Here is a 19,355-nt window from a genome sequence, read left to right on the forward strand (position 1 = left end):
AAGTCCTTCTGTTAGGACATCTGTCGTGACAATTCCACGACAGGTAATGAGGCACTTCCTCATGTCAACGATCCGCCTGTGCATCTCGTAGCATGTGTACATTCTCTTAGTCACGAACCTGAGGTGAGGTTCATCCAGTTGCCGCATCCAGGCCCCGTGCTAGGATACGGTAGTTGTTCTCTAGGCATCCTATTTCATCTTTTCGTAGTAGGGGTCGATGATGGCCGAGGCGAGTTCAACCAGGGAGTCCTTCTTCGTGCTACCCCAGACCCTGTAGTGGTCATGGATTTTGATAAGGTTCTTGCAGGCCAAGCCCATAACCCTGAGTGCTTTTACATCGTCGATGGTTTCCACCGTGGCGAACTTGTAGTCAGTGCTGTTGACAAACCTGTTGAAATGGTCGCAAGGCTCTGTGGCCATCCAGTAGTGGTAGTTGAGGACATGATGGCGCACACACAACTTGGCAACGGCAACCTTCTGATCTATGTCGGGATGACCGGCGGTGTACTAGAGGTCGATGCTGACCACCTTGTACTTGTCTCGAGCAAGCAACTACTCAACAATGTTGATGGAGTCGTCCACCACGGCCATGTCAATGGTGTACACCACCGAGAGATCCGTCTTCCTCGCGTGGGTCTCCACTTTATGCTCACCGAAGTCGATTGGAGCACCGCTAGACATCCCCTCTCTATGTGTCGTCATGGGTGTGCTTGTTGTCTTGTGAGACGCGATCGAAAGGTTGAAGAGACTAAGGTTATAATGGCTGTGAGAATTAAAGGGGAAGCCGAACGGCCAGGAATATCGGCAGGCCCTGATGGCAGTTCTAATTTGCAGCGCGTAACTCCATCATGCCACACATAACTGCATCGCGTGGCAACGCGCGCGGAGCAACCGCATGCATATGGGGCCCCAACGTGATTGTGTGCATGCCCAAACGCTGGCAGAGCACGCGCGGAGGGACGCGAGCAACATATATATATATATATAGCAATTGAACACGCAAGGAAAAGCTTTCGACAAGCCGAGCGCGCCGACAGACGTGAGCAGAGCGCGCCAACGGATGCGAGCAGAGCGCGCTGCGGCGCCTAACGGCAAGTATAGCACGCTATGGCGCCTAACAGCGAGCACATTGATACGTGGAAAATAAGATGAATTGTGCGAGCGATGTCAGATTAGAGTTGCGTGTGCGATACGTGGCATATAGTTGATCCATCTGAGCTGTTCGTGATGGAATAAGCCGTGTGTGTTGCGGGCAAACGCTTGCTTGTATATAACCTTAAATTTAAGCAAAAAAGTGTTAATGCATGTTATAAAAATAGCATAAATAGAAACTATGTTCAAATATGAATCCAACGATATAATCTTTGGCGACATGCATTCGTATTTTATTAGTTAAATCCTACTTATAAACCAGTACGGGGTATAGTAGGTAATTAAATCGCAAACGTTTTTTCGTATTAACCATATGTGTACGTGTCCTTTCGTCCTCCTCTCGCACGTCTTGTCACCCGCTGCCGCAGACGGCTTACAACGCAAGCTTGCGCAACGCGCGAGGGCGTTCTTTTGGCCAAACAGTGGCGCCAATTGTGAGCCCGTCCCCGCGCAACCTCGCAGCTTCGCACCCAAGATTCCCGTCCGACTCGGTGAAATCCCCCCAAATCCCAATGCTTACCGGCCTGCTATATAAACCCTCACGACCAGCAAGTCCTGCGTCGCATTTTCCCCTCCCTCCCTGTAGCTTATCTCATCTGCTTCTCCCACAATCGCCAATGGCACCAGTCCGTCGTCGTTGCTCAGCCACTCCGCCGTCATCAGAGGACAGCTCTAGCTGGGAGGCTACACCGTGGCGGCGGCGCAGTCCCCGGTGTAGTGTAGTGCGTGTGGCGTCCCTGTTGGGTGTGCATGGAACACCCACCACATGCTCCGCCGTCACTGCCCATCGGCAGCTATTATCGGCCGCCGTTGCCGCCACACCACGTAGAAAGCCAGGGCCATCGCCCGTTCCGCCGCCGCGGCCCGAAGGCGGGATGTGGCCGTCATGGCCGCCTCCCCACTGCCAGCGATCACCTGTTCCACCACCGCGGCCCGAAGGCAGGAGGTGGCCGTCATGGCCGCCATCCCATCATCGTCCGCCAGCCCATCGTCGACCACCGGGATCATCACCCGCTCCGCCACCACCGTCCGAAGGAGGGAGGCGGAGGTTGAGGCCCGCACGTGCGTCAGCGACCTTGCACGCTACATCGAGTTCCTGCAGGAGGAGGAGGAGCGCCTCGTCGAGCATGCAAAGAGCCTTACCACAATCGTGGCCACCACACGCTGACGCAGAGGCGAGGAATCAGGAGATCTACGAGCAGTTCAGCTGCTTCGAGAGGGGTCGTCTGGAGCGGCAGTGGGCATTCGAGTTGGCGAGCATCGCTGAACGTGCAGCGGCGGCAGGCACCGTATTGCAGTTTTCCAGCTCGTCGGTAGGCTCCTCCTCCTCTGCCTCTTACTAAGCGCGCTCGGCAAAGGAGAGGCTGCCGGAAGTAGCACAAAGCCCCTCCGTAGTAGTAGTATTTAGGGGCTATTTTGTTCAGTTACCTGACTATAGATGTGGTGGAACAGTACAACGTACTTAAAATTAGCTAGTATATATAGTTGAACTAGCTATTTCAGTACGTGGTCGGCAAAGTTGGGGAAAAGTTTGGTTGGTTAAGCTGTTGAGTTGAACTGTTTGTATAAATTAAGAACGACTGCTTAATCTATGAATGAAATCTATGATTAATTACTGAATTTTAGTTGCAAAAATTAGATAATTCTAGTGATTTTTAGCCGCATATTTTGACAAAATCGCAGTGTTACAAGGATTGACAAATGGCAATGTTACTAGATCACCAAATGTCAATCTTTCCAGTTTGACAAATGGCAACATACTTGATACGTATCCAATGTATCTATAATTTTTGATTGCTCCATGCTATATTACCTATTGTTTTGGACTATATTGGCCTTTATTTTCCACTTTTATATTATTTTTGGGACTAACCTATTAACCGGAGGCCCAGCCCAGAATTGTTGTTTTTTGCCTATTTCAGTGTTTTGGAGAAACAGAATATCAAACAAAGTCCAAACGGAATGAAACCTTCGGGAACGCGATTTTCTCATCAGATAAGATCTAGGAGACTTGGACCCTCCGTCAAGAAAGCCATGATGCGGCCACGAGGGTGGAGGGTGCCCCCCTAGGGCGCGCCCCCTGCCTCGTGGGCCCCTCGAGGCTCCACCGACGTACTCCTTCCTCCTATATATACCTACGTACCCCCAAACGATCAGATATGGAGTCAAAAACCTAATTCCACCGCCGCAACTTTCTGTATCCACGAGATCCCATCTTGGGGCCTATTCCGGAGCTCCGCCAGAGGGGGCATCGATCACGCAGGGCTTCTACATCATCATCCAAGCCCCTCCGATGAAGTGTGAGTAGTTTACTTCAGACCTACGGGTCCATAGTTAGTAGCTAGATGGCTTCTTCTCTCTTTTTGGATCTCAATACAATGTTCTCCCCCTCTCTCGTGGAGATCTATTCGATGTAATCTTCTTTTTGCGGTGTGTTTGTTGAGATCAATAAATTGTGGGTTTATGATCCAGTCTATCTATGAATAATATTTGAATCTTCTCTGAATTCTTTTATGTATGATTGGTTATCTTTGCAAGTCTCTTCGAATTATCAGTTTGGTTTGGACTACTAGATTGGTTTTTCTTGCCATGGGAGAAGTGCTTAGCTTTGGGTTCGATCTTGCGGTGTCCTTTCCCAATGACAGAAGGGGCAGCAAGGCACGTATTGTATTGTTCCCATCAAGGATAACAAGATGGGTTTTTTTATCATATTGCATGAAACTATCCCTCTACATCATGTCATCTTGCTTAAGGCGTTACTCTGTTTTTAACTTAATACTCTAGATGCATGCTGGATAGCGGTCGATGAGTGGATTACTAGTAGTAGATGCAGGCAGGAGTCGGTCTACTTGTCTCAGACGTGATGCCTATATACATGATCGTACCTAGATATTCTCATAACTATGCTCAATTTTGTCAATTGCTCAACAGTAATTTGTTCACCCACCGTAGAATACTTATGCTCTTGAGAGAAGCCACTAGTGAAACCTATGGCCCCGGGTCTCTTTCTCATCATATCAATCTCCGTCACTTTATTATTGCTTTGCTTTTTACTTTTTACTTTGCATCTCTATACCAAAAATACCAAAAACATTATCTATCATATCTATCAGATCTCACTTTCGTAAGTGAACGTGAAGGGATTGACAACCCCTAAGCGCGTTGGTTGCATTGAGCTATTGTTTTTGTGTAGGTACGAGGGACTCGCGCGTAGCCTCCTACTGGATTGATACCTTGGTTGTCAAAAACTGAGGGAAATACTTACGCTACTTTGCTGCATCATCCTCTCCTCTTTGGAGAAATCCAACGCAGTGCTCAAGAGGTAGCAATGAGCTTGCATGTTGAATTCTTAGAGTTCTAAGTAGTTTGAATGCTTGATATGGCCTCTATGCATCTCTATGAGTAGTTGTTGTCAATCTTGTGAAGTTTTGTTGACAAAAATTTTGTGGACTAATTCTTTCAGAATTTTATTTATAGGAATAAGATGAGTTTCTTCAGGAAGTTTGCCTCCAAGAGAAGCACTAAGGGAGTCATTGGGGAATCATCGGACAATGAACTCCATGCTAGGAGAAGGGCGGAGGTGCGGCCGTGCGAATGGCCGCATAACCCCTTCATGGATGGGGCCAGGAACCGTCAAGAGTTCGCACAATTTGCTGCTAATGTTGGGCTTACCGACTTCATCACAACTGAGTGTGAACAATACCATCTCCTTACAAATTCCTTTGTGCAAAACTTCCATTTTCTGAGTAGGAATAACCCCCCGAGGTGTAGTTTAATTTATATGCTGAAACCCGTCAGATGCCACTCATTGATTTTTGTGATGTATGCTTGATCCCTTCTGACGGGGAAATAAGAGAGCCTAGGCCTGTAGAGTTTGAGGACTTTTATCGCACTCTATCAGTGGGAGATGAGAGAGGCATGTCGAGTGTCACTGCTACTAGTTTGTAGTTTCTTGTTGTGCATTATTTTTCTTTATTCATTGCTAAGTGTTTAGTTGTTAGAGAGAAAGTGGGTGCACTTTGTGCTCCTAAATTCGCCATCTTACATCGTGCAATATACGGGGATAACACCTATATCCTAGGGGCCATTATTGCACGCTGTCTGCACCTTAACAGAGCCAAGGGCAAAATTCATGGCAGTATTTATGCTACTCGTTTAGCGAGTCACTTTAACGTTCATATTCGCCAACATGATTATCGTTTACCCAAGGTCTGTGGATCACCAGGCAATGAAAGATCACAAGTTTACTCATATTAATGATTCTATTAATAATATTCCTTACAACCTGGTTTTTAGTGTGGATACCTGTGATATTATTCCGTTGCCTACACCTGCTTTGTTTGATTCTATTGCCAGGGGCGGATACATGATCATGCCTAAGGACATCATTGCCTTCCGGAACGCCCAGGAGGTGGCCCAGGAGGAGCCCCAGGAGTGGGATGCTTAGGTGCCGCCACAACAGCACTTCGACATGGGACCGATGGCTACTACGGGTGGTGATTACCAAGCCATTCCAAAAGCCTAAGCTTGAGGGAGTACGTGTTTCCACCTACATTATATTCATGCTCACACATTTTAGTCCAGTTGTCAGTGTTCACACTTTTTCATTGTATCATCCATGCTACATTTATTTTCTTGCTTTCTTCTTGTGTGTTTGATTTTTTTTTGAGAAAACCCCCAAAAATGTGTGTTTCTTATTTCTTTTCGGTTTTTCTTTCTAGTTTAGTTAGTTGTAGTATTAAAATAAAACCCAAAAAGATTTCTCGATTCTTCTTCTTGCTTGTTGGGAGCTTTCCCATGTAAATAGTTTTTCTCGTTTTTGTATTTCTTTCTTTAATTTTGCTTTCTTCTAGAAAAACTAAAAACTCCAAAAATATTTCATTGTGTTTCTCTGAATTTCTTATCTTTTTATTGAGTCGTACCAAGGAGAAGACCACGATGAAAATGTTGAGTGGCTGTCATATGCATTATTGTTGATCTAATAATGAGATTACCTTGCCTTCTCCTTTTTGAATAAAATGTTTGCAGATTCCAGCTTAGTCCACGACAGTCTTGCACTATTATTATTTTCATATCATTCGGTCATGCAAGTGAAAGGCAATAATGACGATATTTGATGAACTGGTTGTGGCAGAGAGAAACGGGTATGAACTCAACTTGTTATATTTTTGTAAATATGTTTAACCTAGTATACATGATTCAACCTATTATGATCAAACATGTTTCCAATGACAATTAGAGATTATAGTTTCTCATGCCATGCTTAAGTAGCTAGGAGTGGATAATGATTTATCTTGGATGTCAACATTGCATTAAAATGATTGTGATGTGGTATGATGATATGGTATCCTCCTCTGAATGTTTCAAGTGGCTTGACTTGGCACATGTTTATGCATGTAGTTTAATCAAAACTAACATAGCCTCTATGATATTTATGTTCATGGTGTCCATATCCTACTCATGCTAGTATCCAATGTTCATTATTCATAATGCATGTTCATGACCATTTTCGCTCTCTAGCTGGCCGCTTCTCAACCTATTTGCTAACCTTCGCCTGTACTGAGCGGGAATACTTCTTATGCATCAAAATCATGAAACCCAAGTTATTCTAGAGGAGTCCAGCATATCTACCTATATGCGGTATTACCCTGCCGTTCTAAGTAAATTTGCATGTGCCACCTCTAAAAAATTCAAATAAACATCTGTTTTTTGTGTGACTGGATTGTTCACAGAACGATAGGGGGTAGTTGGTATCTTCCATGCTAAGCGGGTTATTTTCATGATGACTGTTTATTCACTCGTCCTTGCATGGGAGGGACGGTAATAGGGATGCCCAATCCCGAAATCAAAAATTGCAAATAATTAAACAAAACTCCCCCAGGACTGATGTTAGTATGGACGGTACCCACGGATTCGGCTAGCCATGGAGTGTGTTTTTTGGTGGAGGAGAGTAAACCTTTACTTTTATTGCTTGGGAACCGCCGCTAATGTGTTTAGCATGGAAGATATTGATAACTTTCGGTTGTGAAGTAAACATGAAGGGTGCATTTTCCAAAATTTCATTTATATCTGTTTTAAAATTTTGAGCTCTGGCATCACTGCAAATCCCTACTTCCCTCTGCGAAGGGACTATCTATTTAATTTTTTGTTGAGTCAACACCTTCTCAAATAAGTGCCATATTTGAGAGCACTATTGTCATCCTCATGCATTGTGTATAGTTAATGTTGGGTGCATCATGACTGGATCTTTTCTACCATGAATTACGACGTTTAGTCGCTGCTTGAACTTTGGAGGTGCTCTGCATTTATGTTTTGCAGTCTCAGAAAGGGCTAAAGAGATACTATTGTTGTCATATTATAACATGATTGTTTTGACAAAGTGTTAGCATTTGAGATATCTTATTATTGCTCACTAGTTGATTATGCCATTGATATGAGTTAATATAATTTTTAAGAGTTATTGTTGACATGGTTAGTCATGATCTTTGCTGAAAACCTGGGTGCTACTTAAGCTTATTTATGTAAACAAGAGCAAAAGAGTTCATAAATGTTTTCCTTTTTCACTTTCAGTTTATCAACTGAATTGCTTGAGGACAAGCAAAGGTTTAAGCTTGGGGAGTTGATACGTCTCCTTCGTATCTACTTTTCCTAACACTTTTCCTCTTATTTTGGACTCTAATTTGCATTATTTGAATGAAACTAACCCGGGTTGACGCTGTTTTTAGCAGAACTACCATGGTGTTGTTTTTGTGGAGAAATAAAAGTTCTCGGATTGGAATGAAACTTCTTGGAGAATTATTTCAGAATAAAATAAAAACACTGGAGCCAATAACCACCGGAGGGGGGCCCCTGGGTGAGCACAACCCACCAGGGTGCGCCCCCCCCCCCTCCAGGCGTGCCCAGGTGGGTTTTGCCCACCTGGTGGCCCCGTAGACCCTAATACCGACTCCATAAATACCTATATTTGCAGAAAAAATCAGGGAGAAAGAATTATCGTGTTTCACAATACGGAGCCACCACCACCTCATGTTCTTCATCGGGAGGCCAAGTCTGGAGGCCGTTCAGGGCTCTAGAGAGGGGGATCTTCAATCTTCATCATCACCAACCCTTCTCCATCGCCAATTACATGAGGCTTCCCCCGGGAGTGAGTAATTCCTTCATAGGCTCGCTGGTCGGTGAGGAGTCGGAAGAGATTCATCATGTAATTGAGTTAGTTTTGTCATGGCTTGATCCCTAGTATCCATCATGTTCTGAGATTGATGTTTGTATGACTTTGCCATGCTTAATGCTTGTCACTTTGGACCCGGGTGCCATGATTTCAGATCTAAACTGTTTATGTTATCATAATTATATCTATGTTCTAGATCCAATCTTGCAAGTCATATTCACCTACTACGTGTTATGATCCGTAAACCCCGGAGTGACAATAGTCAGGATACTTTCCGGTGATGACCGTAGTTTGAGGAGTTCATGTATTCACTATGTGTTAATGCTTTGTTCCGGTTTTCTATTAAAAGGATACCTTAATATCCCTTAGTTTCCATATGGACCCCGCTGCCACGGGAGGGTAGGACAAAGGATGTCATGCAAGTTCTTTCCATAAGCACATATGACTATTTACGGAATACATGCCTACATTATATTTATGAACTGGAGCTAGTTTTGTATCGCCCTAGGTTATGACTGTTATATGATGAATATCATCCAACGAATCTACCGATCCAATGCGTACAAATATTCTACATATTGATGTTGCTAATTTACTACTACTGTTGTTACTGTTTCACTAACTAGAAAATCATTGCTATCACTGTTACCGTTACTATTGTTGCTACCACTATTATCAAAACTACCATATTACTGTGCTACTGATCACTTTGCTGCAAATAATTAATCTCCAGGTGTGGTTGAATTGAGAACTCCGCTGCTAATACTTGCAAATATTCTTTGGCTCCCCTTGTGTCGAATCTATAAATTTGGGTTGAATACTCTACCCTTGAAAACTATTGTGATCCCCTATACTTGTGGGTTATCAAGACCTTTTTCTCATGGGCCAAGGAGGGAGGCGCACCAGCCCACAAGGGGGCTGGGCGTGGTCCACCTCCCCTGCCCTGTGATACGTCTCCAATGCATCTATAATTTATGGAGTGTTCATGCCATGTTTACAGCAATTTTATATGGTTTTGGTATGATTTGGATGGAACTAACCCGAACAGACGTTGTTTTCAGCAGAACTATCATGGTGTTGTTTTTGTGTAGAAATAAAAGTTCTCCAAATGCAACGAAACTTTTTCACAATTTTTTGGAACAAAAGAGGCACTAGAAGCCTCATGGGAGGGCCAAAAGAGCCACGAGGAGGGCACAACCCACCAGGGCATGCCAGAGGGGCCTGGCTTGCCCTGGTGGGTTGTCCTCACCTCGAGGCCCATCTTCGCATGAAACCGATGCCAAAAAATCCTATAAATAGAGAAACCATCAGAAATTACCCTAGATCAGAAGTTTCGCCGCCGCAAGCCTCTGTAGCCACGAAAAACCAATCTAGACCCCATTCTGGCATCCTGCCGGATGGGGAAATCATCATCGGTGGGCATCTTCATCATCCCGGTGGCCACCATGATGAGGAGGTAGTAGTCCACTGATACGTCTCTGTCATATCTACTTTTCCAAACTCCTTTGCCCTTGTTTTGGACTCTAACTTGCATGATTTGAATGGAACTAGCCCGGACTGACGCTGTTTTCAGCAGAATTGCCATAGTGTTATTTTTGTGCAGAATAAAAAGTTCTCGGAATGATCTGAAACTTCACGGAGAAAAGTTTTGGAATTAATAAAAAATATTGGCGAAAGAATCAAGTGAAGGGGGCCCACACCCTGGACACAAGGGTGGGGGCGCGCCCACCCCCCTAGGGCGCGCCCTCCGACCTTGTGGTCCCCCTGGACCTCCACCGACCTCAACTCCAACTCCATGTATTCTCTTTCGGGGAGAAAAAAACCAGAGAGAAGGATTCATCGTGTTTTATGATACGGAGCCACCGCCAAGCCCTGTTCTTCCTAGAGAGGGCAAATCTGGAGTCCGTTCGGGGCTCCAGAGAGGGGAATCCTTCACCATCATCATCAGCAACCATCCTCCATCACCAATTTCATGATGCCCACCACCGTGCGTTGATATGTCTCCAACGTATCTATAATTTTTGATTGTTCCATGCTATTATATTATCAACCTTGGATGTTTTATATGCATTTATATGCTATTTTATATGATTTTTTGGGACTAACCTATTAACCTAGAGCCCAGTGCCAGTTTCTGTTTTTTTCCCTTGTTTTAGAGTATCGCAGAAAAGGAAAATCAAAGGGAGTCCAATTGACCTGAAACTTCACGGAACTTATTTTTGGAAGGAAAACAACCCGGGAGACTTGGAGTCCACGTAAGGGAAGCTTCAAGGAGGCCACGAGGTAGGGGTAGCGCCCATCCCCCTGGGCACGCCCTCCACCCTCGTGGGCCCCTCGTGGCTCCCCTGGCATACTTCTTCCGCCTATATATCTCCATATACCCTAAAATGATCGGGGAGCACAATAGACTGGGAGTTCCGCCACCAGAAGCCTCCGTAGCCACCGAAATCCAATCAAGACCCGTTCCGGAACCCTGTCGGAGGGGGAATCCCTCTCCGCTGGCCATCTTCATCATCCCGGTGCTCTCCATGACAAGGAGGGAGTAGTTCTCCCTCGAGGCTGAGGGTATGTACCAGTAGCTATGTGTTTGATCTCTCTCTCTCGTGTTCTTGAGGTGGTACGATCTTGATGTATCGCGAGCTTTGCTATTATAGTTGGATCTTATGTTTCTCCTCCCCCTCTACTCTCTTGTAATGGATTGAGTTTCCCCTTTGAAGTTATCTTATCGGATTGAGTCTTTAAAGATTTGAGAACACTTGATGTATGTCTTGCCATACGTATCTGTGGTGACAATGGGATATCACGTGATTCACTTGATGTATGTTTTGGTGATCAACTTGCGGGTTCCGCCCATGAACCTATGCATAGGGGTTGGCACACGTTTTCGTCGTGATTCTCCGGTAGAAACTTTGGGGCACTCTTTGAGGTTATGTGTTGGTTGAATAGATGAATCTGAGATTGTGTGATGCATATCTATAATCATACCCACGGATACTTGAGGTGACATTGGAGTATCTAGGTGACATTAGGGTTTTGGTTGATTTGTGTCTTAAGGTGTTATTCTAGTACGAACTCTAGGGCTGTTTGTGACACTTATAGGAATAGCCCAACGGATTGATTGGAAAGAATTTGAGGTGGTTTCGTACCCTACCATAATCTCTTCGTTTGTTCTCCGCTATTAGTGACTTTGGAGTGACTCTTTGTTGCATGTTGAGGGATAGTTATATGTTCCAATTATGTTATTATTGTTGAGAGGAACTTGCACTAGTGAAAGTATGAACCCTAGGCCTTGTTTCCTAGCATTGTAATACCGTTTACGCTCACTTTTATCATTAGTTACCTTATTGTTTTTATATTTTCAGATAAAAAAACCTTTATCTACTATCCATATACCACTTGTATCACCATCTCTTCGCCGAACTAGTGCACCTATACAATTTACCATTGTATTGGGTGTGTTGGGGACACAAGAGACTCTTTGTTATTTGGTTGCAGGGTTGCTTGAGAGAGGCCATCTTCATCCTACGCCTCATACGGATTGATAAACCTTAGGTCATCCACTTGAGGGAAATTTGCTACTGTCCTACAAACCTCTGCACTTGGAGGCCCAACAACGTCTACAAGAAGAAGGTTGTGTAGTAGACATCATGCATGAGTAATTACATCGTAGGTTTGCTGGACCGTGATGGGTTGGATGAGATTTACCATGTAATCGAGTTAGTTCTGTTAGGGTTTGATCCCTAGTATCCACTATGTTCTAAGATTGATGTTGCTATGACTTTTCTATGCCTAATGCTTTTCACTAGGGCCCAAGTGCCATGATTTCAGATATGAACCTATTAAGTTTTTATGAATATATTAGTCTTCTTGATCTGATATTGCAAGTTTTAGTCACCTACTACGTGTTATGATCTGGCAACCCCAGAGTGACAATAGTCGGGACCACTCCCGATGATGACCGTAGTTTGAGGAGTTCATGTATTCACTAAGTGCTAATGCTTCCGGTACTCTATTAAAAGGAGGCCTTAGTACCCTTTAGTTTTCAATAGGACCCCGCTGCCACGGGAGGGTAGGACAAAAGATGTCACACAAGTTCTTTTCCATAAGCACATATGACTATATTCGGAATACATGCCTACATTATATTGATGAATTGGAGCTACTTCTGTGTCACCCTATGTTATAACCGTTACATGATGAAAGCCATCCGACATAATTATCCATCATTGATCCATTGCCTATGAGCTTTTCACATATTTATCTTTGCTAAGTTACTTTTCTGTTGCCACTGTTACGATTGCTACAATACTGCTACTGTTACTTTTGCCACCGTTACCGTTACTTCCATACTACTTTGCTACTAAATACTTTGTTGAAGATATTAAGTCTTTCAGGTGTGGTTGAATTGACAACTCAGCTGCTAATACTCAAGAATATTCTTTGGCTCCCCTTGTGTCGAATCAATAAATTTGGGTTGAATACTCTACCCTCGAAAACTGTTGCGACCCGCTATACTTGTGGGTTATCAAGACCTTTTTCTGGCGCCGTTGCTGGGGAGCATAGCTCTATTCTCTGAGTCACTTGGGATTTATATCTGTTGCTCACTATGCGGAATTTGAAAGATTAAAGAACTAAGATTTTTCCCTCAACAACGAGGGGAGGTAAGGAACTGCATCTAGCTCTGCACTTGATTCTCCTTCTGTTTTGAGTAAACTTGTGACACCTACACCTGCTATTGATTCCAATATGTCGCATGTTATTGATGATGCCACTTCTGCTATGCATGATGCTTATGATGAAACTACTTCTCTACTTGATAATACTGTGCAACTAGGTGAATTTCTTGATGAACAACTTGCTAGGGTTAGAGAGAATGAAATTACTAAAACTGATGATATTATTAAAATTGAAGATTATGATTCTCCCCCTAGATATGAATTGCCTGTTGTACCTGAGGGTTATGTTATGGATGAAGAAACTGCTAGAGACTTCTTTGCTTGCAATGATAGAGAGGATCTTAAAAAATTATTAGCTAAGCTTAAAGAAAAATCCTTGAATGCTAGAATGAAATATGATCCCAATTTTGCTACTTCACCTATCTTTGTTACTGATAAGGATTATGAATTCTCTGTCGATCCTGAGTTAATTACTTTGGATGGATCTGATCCTTTCTATGGTTATGAATCTGAAACTGTTGTGGCACATCTTACTGAATTGAATGATATAGCCACCCTATTTGCTCATGAGGAAAAAGATCGCTATTACTATATTCTTAAGTTGTTTCCTTTCTCGCTAAAGGGTGATGTTAAGATATGGTTTAATTCTCTTGCTCCTGGTTGTGTGCGTAGTCCCCAGGATATGATTTAATACTTCTCTGAAAAATATTTCCCTGCTCATAGGAAACAACCTGCTTTAAGGGAAATATTTAATTTTGTGCAAATTGAAGAAGAGAGTCTCCCACAAGCTTGGGGGAGGCTTCTCCAATTACTTAATGCTTTCCTTGATCATCCTCTCAAGAAAAAGGAAATACTTGATATCTTTTATAATGGACTAGCCGATGCTTCCAGAGACCACCTGGATAGTTGTGCTGGTTGTGTTTTCAGGGAAAGAACTGTTGAGCAAGATGAATTGCTATTGAATAATATATTGAGTAATGATAATGATTGGACATTTCCTGAACCAACTCTGAAGCCAACTCCGAAGAAAAGGGGTATTCTATTTCTCAGTCCTGAAGATATACAGGAGGCAAAGAAATTTATGAAAGAAAGAGGTATTAAAGTTGAAGATGTTAAAAATTTGCTGCCTATTGAAGAAATACATGGTCTTGATAACCTGACACAGGTAGTAGAGGTAAACTCTCTCCGTAGATTTGATGAAGGTGATATTCCTCATAATAAGTCTGCTAGACAATGCTTATATGAGTTTGATAATTTTATTGTTAAAGAAGAGAACTTCAATATGTGGACAATTGAAACATAATGCTTACATGCTTGACAACTTGGGTGATTATATGAATAGAACTATTAATGATCTCAAGATTATCAGTAAACATGCTTCCGTGGTTACAACTCAAGTAGGACAAGTACTTAAAGCTCAAGATGATTTGCTTAATGAGTTGAATAGTAAGAATAATGATAATGTTGTTAGGGTTATGACTAGAGGTGGTAAAATGACCCAGGAACCTTTGTATCATGAGGGTCATCCTAAGAGAGTTGACCGGGATTCTCAGAGAACTAATACTGATGCACCTAGTCCTCGTACTAAAAAGAAAAGGAGAACTAATAGGACTTTGCGTGCTAGTGAACCTGCTATAGATATTCCCGAGGACGACAGTATGTCGATCATCCTTGATAGACCCTTTTTGAATACTGCAGAGGCTGTTATTGATTTCAACAAAGGCAATGTCACTTTTCATGTTAATGGTAATGAGCATACGATACACTTTCCGAAGAAACAACCTCAAGTTCATAGTATCAATTCTATTGGAAAATTTTCAACTATTACTATTGGAGGTTTTGAATTCCCTGTTCCTACTGTCAAAAAGAAATATGATATTCTTATTTTTGGAGAAATGCATATCCCCGTTGAGGTAACCTAGTGTTATTCGAAAATTCTACAGTTTCATGTCATTCAGAAGAAGTTTGTTAATAAGACTTGATCAACCTTGTTAATGGATTCCTTTTGATGAGCATGAGATGGATGAATTTATAAGGCACAACTTTCTGTACCCACTTTTTACTTTCTGTTAATTAGTTTAAATAAAGCAAAAATAGTATTATTTTTTGTTTGTTTTCTGAATTATCTATGCAATAAAAAATGTCCTGAAAATAAGAGTTCTCCAAATGCCCTAAAAATTCAGTATGATTTTTTATATAATATTTTAGAATTTCTGGTGCTAAAAACACACCATGGGGCCTCACCAGCTGGCCACAAGGGTGGAGGGCGTGCCCCCTGACCTTGTGGGCCCCACGTGGCCCCCCTCCACTTATTCCAGCACCCATCCACTCCTTCTTCCTCCAGAAAAAACCACTCCATTGCTCAAACTCGTGTTCTTGCTCATCTTGCTGCCATTTTCGATCTCCTTGATCAAAGCTCCATTCACAAAACTGCTTTGGGGGATTGTTTTTCGGTATGTGACTCCTCCAATGGTCCAATTAGTTTTTGTTCTAATGCTTTATTCATTGCAATTTTTTGCTGATGTGGTGACCTTGTTCTTGAGCTTGCATGTCAAATTTATATGGTCCAAAGTAGTTTTGGTGCATGATATAGCCTCTAGGCACTTGTAGGAGTAGTTGCTATCAATTTTGTTGAGTTTCGTTCACTTTTATTCTGAGTCACTAAAAATTTCAAAAAATTTAAGAGGGAGAAAATGTTGAGGAGATTGTTGAGAGGTTCCTTGAGCCGTGGATTGAAGGAAAAAGAAAATGAGGAGAAGGAAAAGCTCGAGTATAATCTTCCTCGTGCCGCGGAAATTTGGCCATGTGATGCATTCTTACAAGCAGACAGGATTTATGATGATTTCTATTATTTGCCTGAGAATGCAGGCATCACCGACTTCCTCCGCGACCAGTGTAATCAGTATCTCCTACTCACTAATACTTTCGTGCAAAATTTTCACTTTCATGCTAGGAGATCACCACCCATGGTAGATTTTCACTTATATGATGAGTACACAGAAATAACGCTTTATGAATTTTGTGAGGTTTGTAAATTACCTTATGAGGGTAGCGTCGAGGAGCCACGTCCTAGTGATGTGCAAGGCCTTATTAATGAAATTACCGTAGGGGAAAACAGAGGAGTGTCGGGAGCAAGAGTGGCTAGTATACATTTCTTTGTTTTATGTTATTACTCATTATTTGTTGGGAGATGTTTAATTGGTCATGGAGAGAGTGGACACCTTAGTGCCCCTGACCTCGCCATTTTGCGCCACGCTTTACATAGAGATAGAACTTACACTTTGGGCACTATGGTCGCTAAACGGTTGAGTTTAAACCGTACAAAGGGTCCTATTTCGGAGGTATCTTTGCCTCCCGCCTTGCTAAACACTTTGAGATACCCATTAGGCACCATGAAAAAGAGGAGAAACTTCTACCCACTATACATTTAGATTATGACAGCATGGTAGCACATAAGTTTATTCGCCATGATGAAGAAAAGAGACTTATCTACAACCTGGTATTTAGCGAGGTCACCTTTTAGATTATTACCTTGCCTGCACCTATTTAGTTCGATATTCATTCAGACAGGTACTTCATTTTTCCCACGAACATTCATGCATACTGGGAGGGGACACGATCCCCGCCTCCTGAGCCAGAGCCATCACCTGATCCATACCAGGAGTCTATTTATCAGTGGGAGCCACAGGAGCTCGCTAACCAGTGGAACCCCCAAGATCCTCCTCGGTATACTGGAGAGGGCTACTTTGATCCATGGGCGTAGACCAACTTAGGCCAAAAGCCTAAGCTTGGGGGAGTACGTATTTCCCATCAACATTATATTCATGTTCACACACTCATTCTAGTTGTCGGTGTTCATACTTTTTCATTGTATTATCCATGCTAGTTTATTTATTTTTTTCTCGCTTTTCTTCTTGTGTGTTTGATAAACCTTAAGAAAAACAAAAAAAATAGTTGTAGTTAGTTTACTTTATATGTATGCTTAGTTGTAGTATTAAAAGAAAACCCAGAAAGATTTCTCGTTCTTCTTTTGCTTGTTGGGAGCTTTCCTGTGTAAATAGTTTTTCTCGTTCTTGTTTCTCTTTCTTCAGTAAAACAAAAACTCCAAAAATATTTCAGTGTGTTTCTTTGAATTTCTTTTTTTTTCTTTGGGGTCGAGAGGAGAAGACCACGATAAAATGTTGAGTGGCACTCATATGCATTATTGTTGATCTAACAAAGAGCCCATATTACCTTGTATTCTCCTTTGAATAAATGTTTGCAGATTCCAGCTTAGTCCAATGCACGTGCACTATTATTATTATCCACACCGTTCGGTCATGCAAGTGAAAGGCAATAATGACAATATATGATGAAATGATTGAGATGAGGAAAAGCTGGTATGAACTCGACCTATCTTGTTTTTGTAAATATGATTAGTTCATGTATTCACTAAGTGCTAATGCTTTCATCCGGTACTCTATTAAAAGGAGGCCTTAATATCCCTTAGTTTCCAATAGGACCCCGCTGCCACGGGAGGGCAGGACAAAAGATGTCATGCGAGTTCTTTTCCATAAGCATGTATGACTATATTCGAAATACATGCCTACATTATATTGATAAATTAGAGCTAGTCATGTGTCTTCCTATGTTATAACCGTTGCATGATGAATGCCATTCGACATAATTATCCACCATTGATCCATTGCCTACAAGCTTTTCACATATTGATCTTTGCTAAGTTACTTTTCCGTTGTCACTGTTACGATTGCTACAATACTGCTACTGTTACTTTTGCCACAGTTACCGTTACTTCCATACTACTTTGCTACAGATATTAAGTATTTCAGGTGTGGTTGAATTGAAAACTCAACTGCTAATACTTGAGAATATTATTTGGCTCCCCTATGAAACTTTTTATATGATTTATTGGAGTAACCTATTGATCTGGTGCCCAGTGCCAGTTCCTATTTTTTGTTTCGTAGAAAATCCATATGAAACGAAGTCCAAACACGATAAAAAATTACGGAGAATTATTTTTGAATATATGTGATTTTTGGGAGGTGGAATCAATGCAAACGGGGGCCCATAGTGCCCACAACCCACCAGGGCGCGCCCCAGGTGTGCCCAGGTGTCTTATGCTCTCCTCGAATGTCGGTTGGAGCTATACTTCGAGCGCTAGGAAGCTTATATCTAGAAAAAATCGTGTTAAAATTTCATCGCAATCGGAGTTACGGATCTCCCGGAATATAAGAAACGGTTTTCGGCCAGATCGGGGGAACGCGAAACAGAAGAGAATAGAGAGGGAGATCCAATCTCGGAGGGTCTGCCACCCCTCCGCTGCCATGGAGGCCATGGACTAGAGGGGGAACTCTCCTCCCATCTAGGGGGTAAGGCTAAGGAAGAATAAGGAGGGGGGCTCTCTCCCCCTCTCTCCTGGTGGCGCTGGAGTGCTGCCGGGGCAAGGATCGTGACGGCGATCTACATCAACAATCTTGCTACCGTCAACACCAACTTTCTCCCCCTCTATGCAGCGGTATAACACCTCTTCCCCCCATTGTAATATCTACTTAAACATGGTGCTCAACTCCAGATATTATTTCCCACTGATCTATGGTTATCCTATGATGTTTGAGTAGATCTGTTTTGTCCTGTGGGTTAATCATGATCTTGGTTGGTATGATTGTATATTTTATTTATGGTGTTGTCCTACGGTGCCCTCTGTCTCGTGCAAACGTGGGGGATCCTCGTTGTAGGGTGTTGCAATATGTCCATGGTTCGCTTACGGTGGGTTGCGAGAGTGATAGAAGTTTAAACCCGAGTAAGTGGGTATGGTGTATGGGAGTAAAGAGGACTAGATACTTAACGCTATGGTTGGGTTTCACGACCTTAATGATCTTTAGTAGTTGCAGATGCATGCTAGGGGTCCAATCATAAGTGCATATGATCCAAGTAGAGAAAGTATGTTAGCTCATGCCTCTCCCTCATGTAAAATTGCAAGAATGATTAGCGGTACTTGTTATCAATTACCTTGGGACAAATGACTTTCTTGTTGACAAAAGCTATCCACTTTTATTACCTTTCAATTTATTTGTAGTTTTATTTTATCGCAAAGCACTCGTAGTTTTATTCTTGCCAAATAGTTTCATACTTATTTTAGGTAAAACAAACGTCAAGTGTGCGTAGAGTTGTATTGGTGGTCGATATAACTTGAGGGAATATTTGCTCTGCCTTTAGCTCCTCGTTGGGTTCGACACTCTTATTTATCGTAGAAGGCTACAAAAGATCCCCTATACTTGTGGGTTATCAGTAGCTATGTGTTTAATCTCTCTCTTGTGTTCTTGAGATGGCACAATCTTGATGTATCGTGGGATTTGTTA

Source organism: Triticum urartu, chromosome 6 (genome assembly GCF_003073215.2).
Source record: "Triticum urartu cultivar G1812 chromosome 6, Tu2.1, whole genome shotgun sequence".
Lineage (NCBI taxonomy): Eukaryota > Viridiplantae > Streptophyta > Magnoliopsida > Poales > Poaceae > Triticum > Triticum urartu.